This window comes from Nelumbo lutea, chromosome 6, assembly GCF_056320005.1.
Source record: "Nelumbo lutea isolate HS-2025 chromosome 6, American lotus-T2T, whole genome shotgun sequence".
Lineage (NCBI taxonomy): Eukaryota > Viridiplantae > Streptophyta > Magnoliopsida > Proteales > Nelumbonaceae > Nelumbo > Nelumbo lutea.
The window spans coordinates 26,963,438-26,972,819 of record NC_142689.1 but is presented as its reverse complement, the minus strand read 5'-3'; the positions used below and the strand labels follow the sequence as shown (position 1 = coordinate 26,972,819).

Genomic DNA, 9,382 nt, shown 5'->3' with positions numbered 1-9,382 from the left:
TACTCCTCACATAGCACTCTTTACAGCGACCTCACAGCATATTAGTATGTATCAGCCACACATGGAAACATATCCCATACTTTATGTCATTATTCTTGAGAGATATTCCCAAGACAAAATGCATGTTGTGAATTGTGAGGTCGGTGTGTGGAGCATTTTGTGAAGAGCAGATCCTTATTCATAGAATCCCTATTTATTCTTTGAGTTCAAATCAGCCCCCCACAAGGTGGCGCCCCACAACGTCTCATAGTATATCCCAGCCATGTATTAAGAACATCTTCCAATGATGCCTCATCATTTCTGATACTATCATCCGGAGATATTCCCAATATACGGTAGGGATGTGGTGTGGGACGTTATGGGGGGCTGATTTGAACTCCTATTCCTTATGGAGCACTCCTCACACGAGAGGTGGCAATTCCTAACCCAACACATTGAACCCGTCTAACCTACCCATTTATTGATGGGTTGGGTTGTACTTTTTTAATGTCAAGTCAATAACAAGTCGGTTAACCTAGTATTTTCAACCCACCGTTGATTCGATCAGTTGAATCGCTCAAACTGTTACTCGATTAAAATTTCAGGTCTAATTTAAGCAAAACTTGGAGAAGGTCAAAAAATCGTTGACTTGGTAAAAAACCATCTGACCTGGATGGTTGGACCATTGACCCAATGATCGGGTGATAGGTTGCATACTAATTGTGTATGCAAACTTCAAAAGTAACTTTACACTCTGATGTCTAGTTGTGGTGATTTTTTTGGTAACTTTTCAAGATCTATGCATCACAATGAGCCATAGGTGCCTTGCCCCATTATTTTTTCCCAAAATCCCCTTTTTTGGCCTCAAATTGCAAATTTTAATATATTTTACAAATAATAAAATTAAAACTAAATTAAAAGCCATAAATTAAATATAAAATATTTCGTATATTACATGTAAAACATAATTATATGTTATTTATTAATAAAATACATGTTTATACATACCTATGCACATATAGATACATGAATATATATATATATATATATATATATATATATATATATATATATATATATATGCATATATATTTGAATTTCCATATGATTGATGTGGCACAATCTGACCCATCTGATCCTGACGGTCAAACCGATGTCCTATGACCAGGAGGCAAATACAATTCAGCCTCTAGGTCAGTTTTTAAAACACTAGGTTAACCATTTAAAGTGAAGCTTGGTGGATTTGAGCAAGTTGTATTTTGATTTTTCATCTTTCTTTGTTTCATTCACCTCTCTCTCTAGTTATCCAAACCCTAATCAACACAAACTCAGTGGCAGCGGTCCCTCCATACACGAACTAAAGCTACTACAATGACCACAAAAAACTAATTCATTTACCTTTAGTGTCGTTGGCAAGGCTTTTTTGAAAGATCTCTTAGAAGATCTGACAGCCAAAAGATGACGTGAGCTTTTGCATAAAGATCTTGGCAGCCCACAAACTGCTTGGTGGAGGTGCATCTTTCTACACAAAGATGAGGCGAGTTGGAGCTTCCCAAAAATAGCTCAAAATGAGCTTCCCATGTCTTTTTGGGGCTACGTCTTTTGGCAACTAAATCTTTTCCCAACCAAAAGGTAAAAGATGAAACCATAGGTTGTTGGGCTTCTAAAAAATCGATAGTCTACACAAAAACATGCGCCAAAACAAGGCCTTCGTTGTGATATGTTTCATATTTATTAGATTCATTAAGTTGCAACAATCTAGAAGAGCACAATGCAAACTCTACTATAATTTCTCATAAGCTAAAAGGAGGATCTCCAAATAGAGTTCGATGTGCTTCCCAAGGACATGCAGAAGCCGCTACTTTTCAACCCACAAATTAATCTTTTTGGATTAATTTTACAAGATAGCCATGAACTCACAAAGCTGCCAAATTATTTCTTCAAGTTCACTTGGGTAAAATCAAAATGATGTGATGGCATTCCTATGGTGTTGATAAAATCCAAAACTCAAGGCATGTTTACTTCCTCTTAACTCTTATATCTTTAAGAGGAATCTTGTAATTTGAAGAGGAAAATGAGTATTTGTTGCCTCTTATCTCTTATCTCCTATCTCTTAAAGTGAAATCTTACAACTTTTTGTTTTCTAATGATACCCCCAAAAGGCAACTAAAAGTTCTCAAATATGGGGTTAAAATGGACGTTTGACAATTTTCAGAATTCAGAACAACATTGCATTTAGAATTTAGATGAAAGAAAAGTTCGCCAATATCAATATATCTCTTAATGTAATTATTGCACTTTCAGATGTGAGCAAAAGAGCAAGTTCAACATCTTTTCTTTACCCCTATTGATGGATTGATAGCTTTTCTAATTTATTTTTCAAATCCATTGTTTATTTATCCATATTTTGTTAGCTTTTCTGATTTATTTTTCAAATCCATTGTTTATTTATCCATATTTCATTAGCTTTTCTTATTTATTTTTCAAATCCATTGTTTTTACCCCTATTTCATTTATTCTACAACATCAAATGGGTATATGTTCATTCACTCCTTCCCTTTTATCAAATCTTGTTTGTAATCTTAAATTAAATGTTTTTTCTTTCATTGCCCCTATCTAAATGTAACAGAAGTTCTTTCTATAATTTCTGTTATAGTTTTATAATTTTATGTGATTTTTGAATTATATATTTTTCTATAATTTTTGTAGTTTTTATTATTTTTTGTATTTTTATATTTGTAATATTTTCTGTTATTTTTCTGCATTTCTATGCTTTTTTCTATAGCGTTTGTTATTTTTTGGTGGTTTTTATATTTCTCTTCATTTTCTATGTTTTTGCAACTTCTCTTTTTTTGTGATTTATGGTTTTTCTTTGCTCTTTTGTAATTTCTATTCCTATTGGTTTTCTTCATTTTTGTGTTTTTTTTTATAATTTTGGTTATATTTTTCAAATTTAATTATTCTTTTCTTAATTTTATATTCTTCTTTTGTAACTTATGTTATTTTCTACATTTTTATTTTTTATAATTTCTATATTTTTTATGCAGTTTATGTTATTTTTTTGGCATTTTATGCTATATTACTTTTGGTATTTTTCTTAATGGGTTAGGCAAGTTTGGATGCAACCCAAACCATTTAATTTTATCTAAATGTGTTAATAACGGGTTGGGTTGAAGCTCAAGCCAAACCCAACCCGCCCAATTGCCACCCCTACTCACATCGACCTCACAACATGTATCAGCCACACATTGGGAATGTCTCCCATACTTGTATGTTATTATTCATGGGAGATGTTCCCATTACACGGTGGGATGTAGCTGTGAGGTCGGTGTGAAGAGCACTCTCTAAGGAGCATACCCAATTCAGTACTTTCTATTCAATTGTTGGTCACAACAAAGAGAGTTTAATGCTCTTCATCTCATTGAAAATGACGACGACGTGGTAAATATGGCCATTGGTGGTGACATGGTTTGGAAATCATTGTTGGTCTGGCTTGGAATAAAGCAATTCTCATCAATCCAATCTAACCCTAAGGGCCTGTTTGGTTCACAGGAATAGGGGTTTGGAATCGGAATTCCATTCCGTTCCCATTCATGATGAAATGGAATTCCCCCATTTGAGGGAATGGTCATTCCCTCCCCCTCCCTTGCAAATGAAATTCCATTTTAGATAATTTCAATTCTCATTCTGACTCTTGTCTAAACCAAACAAACTAAGGAAATAGACGAGTCTGATGGATTTTGATTTCAGATTCAACTACAAACCAAAAAGACACTAAGTAAAAAAAAGGCTTGAGATTCCTAAAATGAGAATATAAAGATATAACATGATAAAAAGATAAGGAAAGACAACGACCAGAGAAGTCCTTGCCTTGGTTCTGTAAAAGTTTTTAGAGGAAGAAATTAAAGAGTGGTAATTATGTGAAATGGTCTAAAAAATAATGAGTAGTTATGACATTTTCAAAAGTTTTAAGTTGCATATGCCATCATGTGATACAAATAACTGATGAATGATGATGGTGGTGCCTAAAGTGGAGTCCAGATTTGCTTCTCACAAAGTACACCTCACACCGAACTCATAGGCACATCCCACCATGTATCGAGAACATCTCCTGTACTTTTCTATTATTACTCATGGGAGATGTTCCCAACAAATGGTGGGATGTGTTTGTGAGGTTGGAGTAAGGTGCACCCGGTGAGTAGCAAACCCAAATTCCTTAAAGGTGACGGTTTTTTGTTATTTCAAGGGGTGTTCTATGGTGTGGACGAGAAATTGGTGGGTGTGGACTGTCCACACTACACCTTGTGGCAGGGACTAATCCACACCACACCATAACCTACAACTATTTTGAACTGTGGATAGATTGTGTGGACTGGGCTAGTCCACACACCAATAGTGGCGTTCTGTAGGCGTGGTGTGGATTAGTCCAAACCACACTTTTTAATTCAATGTATCTCATATACATTTTATGAATAATCTACACAGTCGATCATAAAATGCCTAATTTTTGCATTTTATATGATAAATATATTGAAAAAAAGCATTGATAAATTAATATTAACCAATAAATATTAATTTGAATAAAAAGAATAGTAAAATAATAAAAAAAATATTTTTAAATGTTTTAAAAAATTATTTTATTGATAAAAATTTAAGAATTAATATTTAAATAAATAAAAAAATAGTGGAGAAGGAGCATTGCTAGGATTGTACTAGAATTAACATTAAAAATATTATTTTATTGATAAAATATTAAAAAAATAAAATTTAAAATTTTAAAAATTAAAAAGAAAGAAAAGTATGTAGAAGAGATGTATTGTATCAAAATAGTGTGAAAATGTTGTGGACCGGCCACATCCACAAGATATATGTGTGGCCGAGATTTTGGACTATGGATGGGGACAATCCACGATATGTTGTGGACTAGTCCTGTCCACCACCAACTGGATGACGAATTAACCCCATGGCATGGATTGAAATAGTCCATCCACAAGATGAACACCGCCTTAATTGCATGTTTTAAAGTTTGGATACTAAAGTGTCATTACACTAAAGTACAAATATTAATCTACATTTTACTTTAAATTATATCGTATCTTATTTATATGACATTATGGGTCATTAGGCAGCCTTGTGGTTAGATCGTTTAACTTGTGAGCTGGTAAGCATTCCGATTTTGTGTCTGGTCAGAGTTGAAGATCTTCCACTATATATTTTGTGGGAATGCCATTTTGGTTAATTACTTAAGTGGTGTTTGAATGCGTGTTCATCTCATGGATAGACCATTTCGGTCCACGCCACGGGGTGAATTTGCCATTCAGTTGGTCGTGGATAGGACTGGTCCATGCCATATTGTGGACTGTCCCTGTCCACGGCCCAAAATCTCGACTACATGTGTATCTCATAGATGTGCCCGGTACATAACATTTCCACACTCTATTTTGATACAATACCTCTCTTCTACATACTTTTCTTTCTTTTTAATTTTAAAATTTTAAAATAATATTTTTAATATTGTCTCAATAAAATAACAAATTTGAAAGTTAATTATAGCACAATCCTGATGGTGCTCCTTCTCCACTCTTTATCTATTTATTTAAATATTAAATTTTAATGTTTTTATCGATAAAACAATATTTTGTAAATATTTATTTTTTTTTATTTTTAATTAATTTACTATCATTTTTATTAAAAATAATATTTACTGATTAATAATAATTTATCGATGCCTTTTTAAAAATATTAATCATATAAAATACAAAAATTAGACGTTTATAATAGACTCTATAAATTATTTATAAAAAATATATAAAATACATGAAATAAAAAAATGCTGTGTATGGTGTAGATTCCACACCATGCATAAAGAACGATATGGGTGTAGGCTAGACCGTACTTAAGCTTTGAAATGTGGTTTGGTCCTAGTGTGGATCAGTAACACCAATTTCTCATCACGTTAGTGAATGAACACCCGCTTAATTAAACTTGTTTGAGAGAGTGAAGGATCGGAGAGGACGATGGCCACAGTGAAGCTGTTCTCCATCTCGCTTCAATGGATTCTGGCTTTGTTTGGAACCCTGGCTGTCATTCAGGTAGTCTTCCTTGCACATTCGTTTCCTTCTTCTCGGTTAGTCTCATCTTGTAGGGAATAGTAGGGTTTTACCGACTCGATTCGTTTCGTGAACATGAACAGTCGTGAATTATTTTTCTAGGTATTTTGCAGATTCGATCCATGAGGAAGTCCCCTTCTTTTCGTAGATGTCTCTTTCTTTCTGCGAATTTTCCTTCTTTATTGCTGTTACTTTTGTTCCCAGAGTCGATTAGCCAATGCTGGAGTTTCTACCTATCGAAACGAGATCGATGCCGACCTCGATAAGGTCAGGCAATTGACTGCCTACGGGATTGCTTATCATTCTTCTTCTGCCGTATGTTTCGGGTTTTGACTATCTATACATTTCTTTCCATCCTCTTGCTTTTCCACTCCCGTGTTGGTTGGTGTTCGTTTGCCATATTTCTAGCCCTAAATTTCTTCTTCCATGCTCGTACAACGGTCATCTTGTCTTCCAGCTGTCCTTTTTGTTGTTTGGTAAGTTCTTCGATCTCTACCGGGATCTGCTACCCACGAGTTGTACCCACATCCATACCCACAGAGCAGCACCACCATGAGAACATCTCCCATGAATTACCAGGGAGATATTCCCAATGCGCAGTTGTCATGTCTCGTGGGTAGCAGATCCGAGCTCCCCTTATTGTTATTTGTTCATTTCTACTATTAGCAGGAGAGATTGATCATCTATGGGCATGATATATGAAATTTTGTATTTTCTGAGAACGTGATGAAACTCCCCCTAAAATAGACATACAAAAAAAAAGAGGGAAAAAAACTACACCTCTGTCTTTTGAAACTAAATAACAAAACATAAAAAGGAAAAGCCAGCATGACTTCATGTGTTTTGGCTGGACAGAGCAGGTCTAAAATTGGTAACAGTAACCATTAAGGAGACCACAAGTTACATAGAACTCACAGACACGAAGAACAAACTAAAGACAAATAATATACAGACGTAAGATCAGGGTTTTCTCTTGATTAACTGGTGAAGTGGTAATTCCACTATCGCCCAATGCTGTTGCAGAAGTTGAGAAGAACAAAGTGAAAAAAAAATTGAAAAGAAAAACATAGAAGTTTACAATCTTTATTGTCATTCAGGTCCCTTTACCTTTTGCTTTAAACACGTCTGAAGAGGAGGAAAATGTAAATGTCATCTAGGACTGTCATTCACACATGAAAATATAAATGTAAGTGAAAATATAATTGGAAATGTATAAATACTAAGCTATATTTTGCCAATGACATTTAATCCAAGCCTTTGAAGTAATAAATATTGACACCTGAAATTATGTAAAGGTAAATTTTCAGGTTTAGTTCAAAATCCTAATAAAGTATATTTCCTATATCATGGTTTGCACAAAAATTTCAACCGAGATTCATGTTGATAATCAGGTAATCATCATAAAATTAGAAAAAGAAAAGCTAGGTTTCAATACATTAATTCAGATGGTTTCGATATATCCATATAACTGTCCACTAAAATTCATCATCAATTATCCCCTATAAAATCTTCTAAAGAAAACCAAAAGAAAACAAACTCCCAAGCTTACAACTGAAAGGTAAAGGAAATAATGAATGAGTAAAACAAAAGGGTAGAAAACTAAACCTAGACTATGACCCTTCTAGGTACACCATGAAGAAGTGTGAAAAATAAGTATGTCTTGAATGTTCGATCAAAATAATCATTAGATAAAAGAAACCAGAGCAAGAAATTAAAAAAAACACAGGCTAATAAGAAATGGTTTGAGAACAAGGAGAAAAGAGGAACTTATTACCGCAACATCTATTTGTTTCCTGAAAAATTTATGTGCACATTATGAACTAGAGGAGATTTAGAAAGGGCTTGGATTTGGAAAACGATCATCAACTAAGTCTTGTTTCAACTATATTGGGTTGGCAACGTGAATCCTGTTATATCATCCAATTCTGTTTAGTGCCATGTCCATCGTTAAATTAAGAGCCCTTAAATCATTTCTCACTACTTAAATAGTTCAACCCATCTCCTTTTTTTGATAAGTAACCCATGTCCATTTTGGTCTGGCCCCTAACTCTTCTAGTCCCTTCAACTTGTAGCGGGTTATTTCTTCTTACTGGTGCTTTAGATGGTCTTCTCTTCTTCGCACGTGACCGAAATCATCTTAATCAACTTTCCCTCATTTTATTACCTACTGGAGCCACTCTTAAGTTCCTTCAACTACCCATTTCTAATCCTATCCTTTCTGGTTTTTCACATATCCATCTCAACATTCACATTTCTGCCGCAATTTTTTTATGAGTATTTCTGCCACAATTATTTCATGGGCATGTTGTTTCTTGACTACCCAACAATCTTCTCCATGTGATATTGCTGGCCTTACAACCGTTGTATAAAATTTTCCTTTTAGCGTAAGTGGTATTCTCCTATCACATGCAACTCCAGATGCACCGCTCCATTTTCCTTATTCTGCTCTAATTAATATTCTATGGCTGACATCTTCCTCAATCTCTTCCTTGTTTTGTAGGAGCCTTGTCCTAGCAATATTGGGTTGGCTACATGAATCCTGTTTTGCGATTCCATTTTGTTCAATACCATATCCATGGTTAAATTCTGGGCACTTATTTTCTGTAGGATTTAATCATTCTAAAAAATTAGCCTAAATAAAACAAGCTTTTTGTTTTTTTTCCTTTTTTCCCACTCCTTTTTTTTTTTTTTTTTATTTCTTTACATGTATAGAATAGAGGAGATCCAATAGAGGGGTTGGGTTTTGAAAACAACCAATCTCCTCTAAGCTTTAATTTCTTTATTCTGTTTTTTTTTTTTTTTAAATTTTATGTGAACTGAACAAAAATGTGATTTTCATTAGATAAGTTGTATATTTCTTTCTTCTATTTTTCCCCACTTTTTCTTCAATACATCTATAATTGGCTCTGAACAACCAATGAAAGTTGGGAAACAGCTTTTAAGTAAAGCAAACACTGGAAAGCAAGCCTCACCTTCAAGGTATAGCAGCATGGTGTTGATCTTAAGGCTTTCAAAGAATCCAAACTTCTTCCAAGAAGCTTTCTCATGGAAGAACCTGAGATTTTGAACTTTCTTTCAAATATGTTGATTCCAACTTCTTTGGTACTAATGAGCCTCTTCAACCTTGATGTCTCTCCAACTCCAGCTACATGCTCAGCTGCATTCTTTTGTCAATTAGCAACTATACCACTGATCTCAATGGCGGTTGGTTAATATTCAATATTGCTTATCACAATTGAAGACATTTCTGAATTTCACATTGGCAAGAAGCTCCAATTTCTCTTTAAGTTGCA

The 9,382-nt window shown here is 34.2% G+C and overlaps 1 protein-coding gene across 4 annotated transcripts in view; it reads left to right on the top strand.

Annotated features, from left to right (window-relative positions):
- The first annotated feature begins 5,798 nt into the window (after positions 1-5,798).
- The window catches only part of LOC148848135 (jagunal-like protein), a 31,917-nt gene continuing 28,333 nt past the window's right edge, over positions 5,799-9,382 (top strand). For 3 of the 4 annotated variants that reach the window (XM_088949483.1, XM_088949481.1, XM_088949482.1), the window contains exon 1: positions 5,874-6,071. The gene's annotated coding sequence lies outside the window, so the exon portion shown is untranslated. Of the gene's footprint in view, positions 6,072-9,382 lie in introns of all 4 variants that reach the window. The other variant, XM_088949480.1, reaches the window with a different exon arrangement.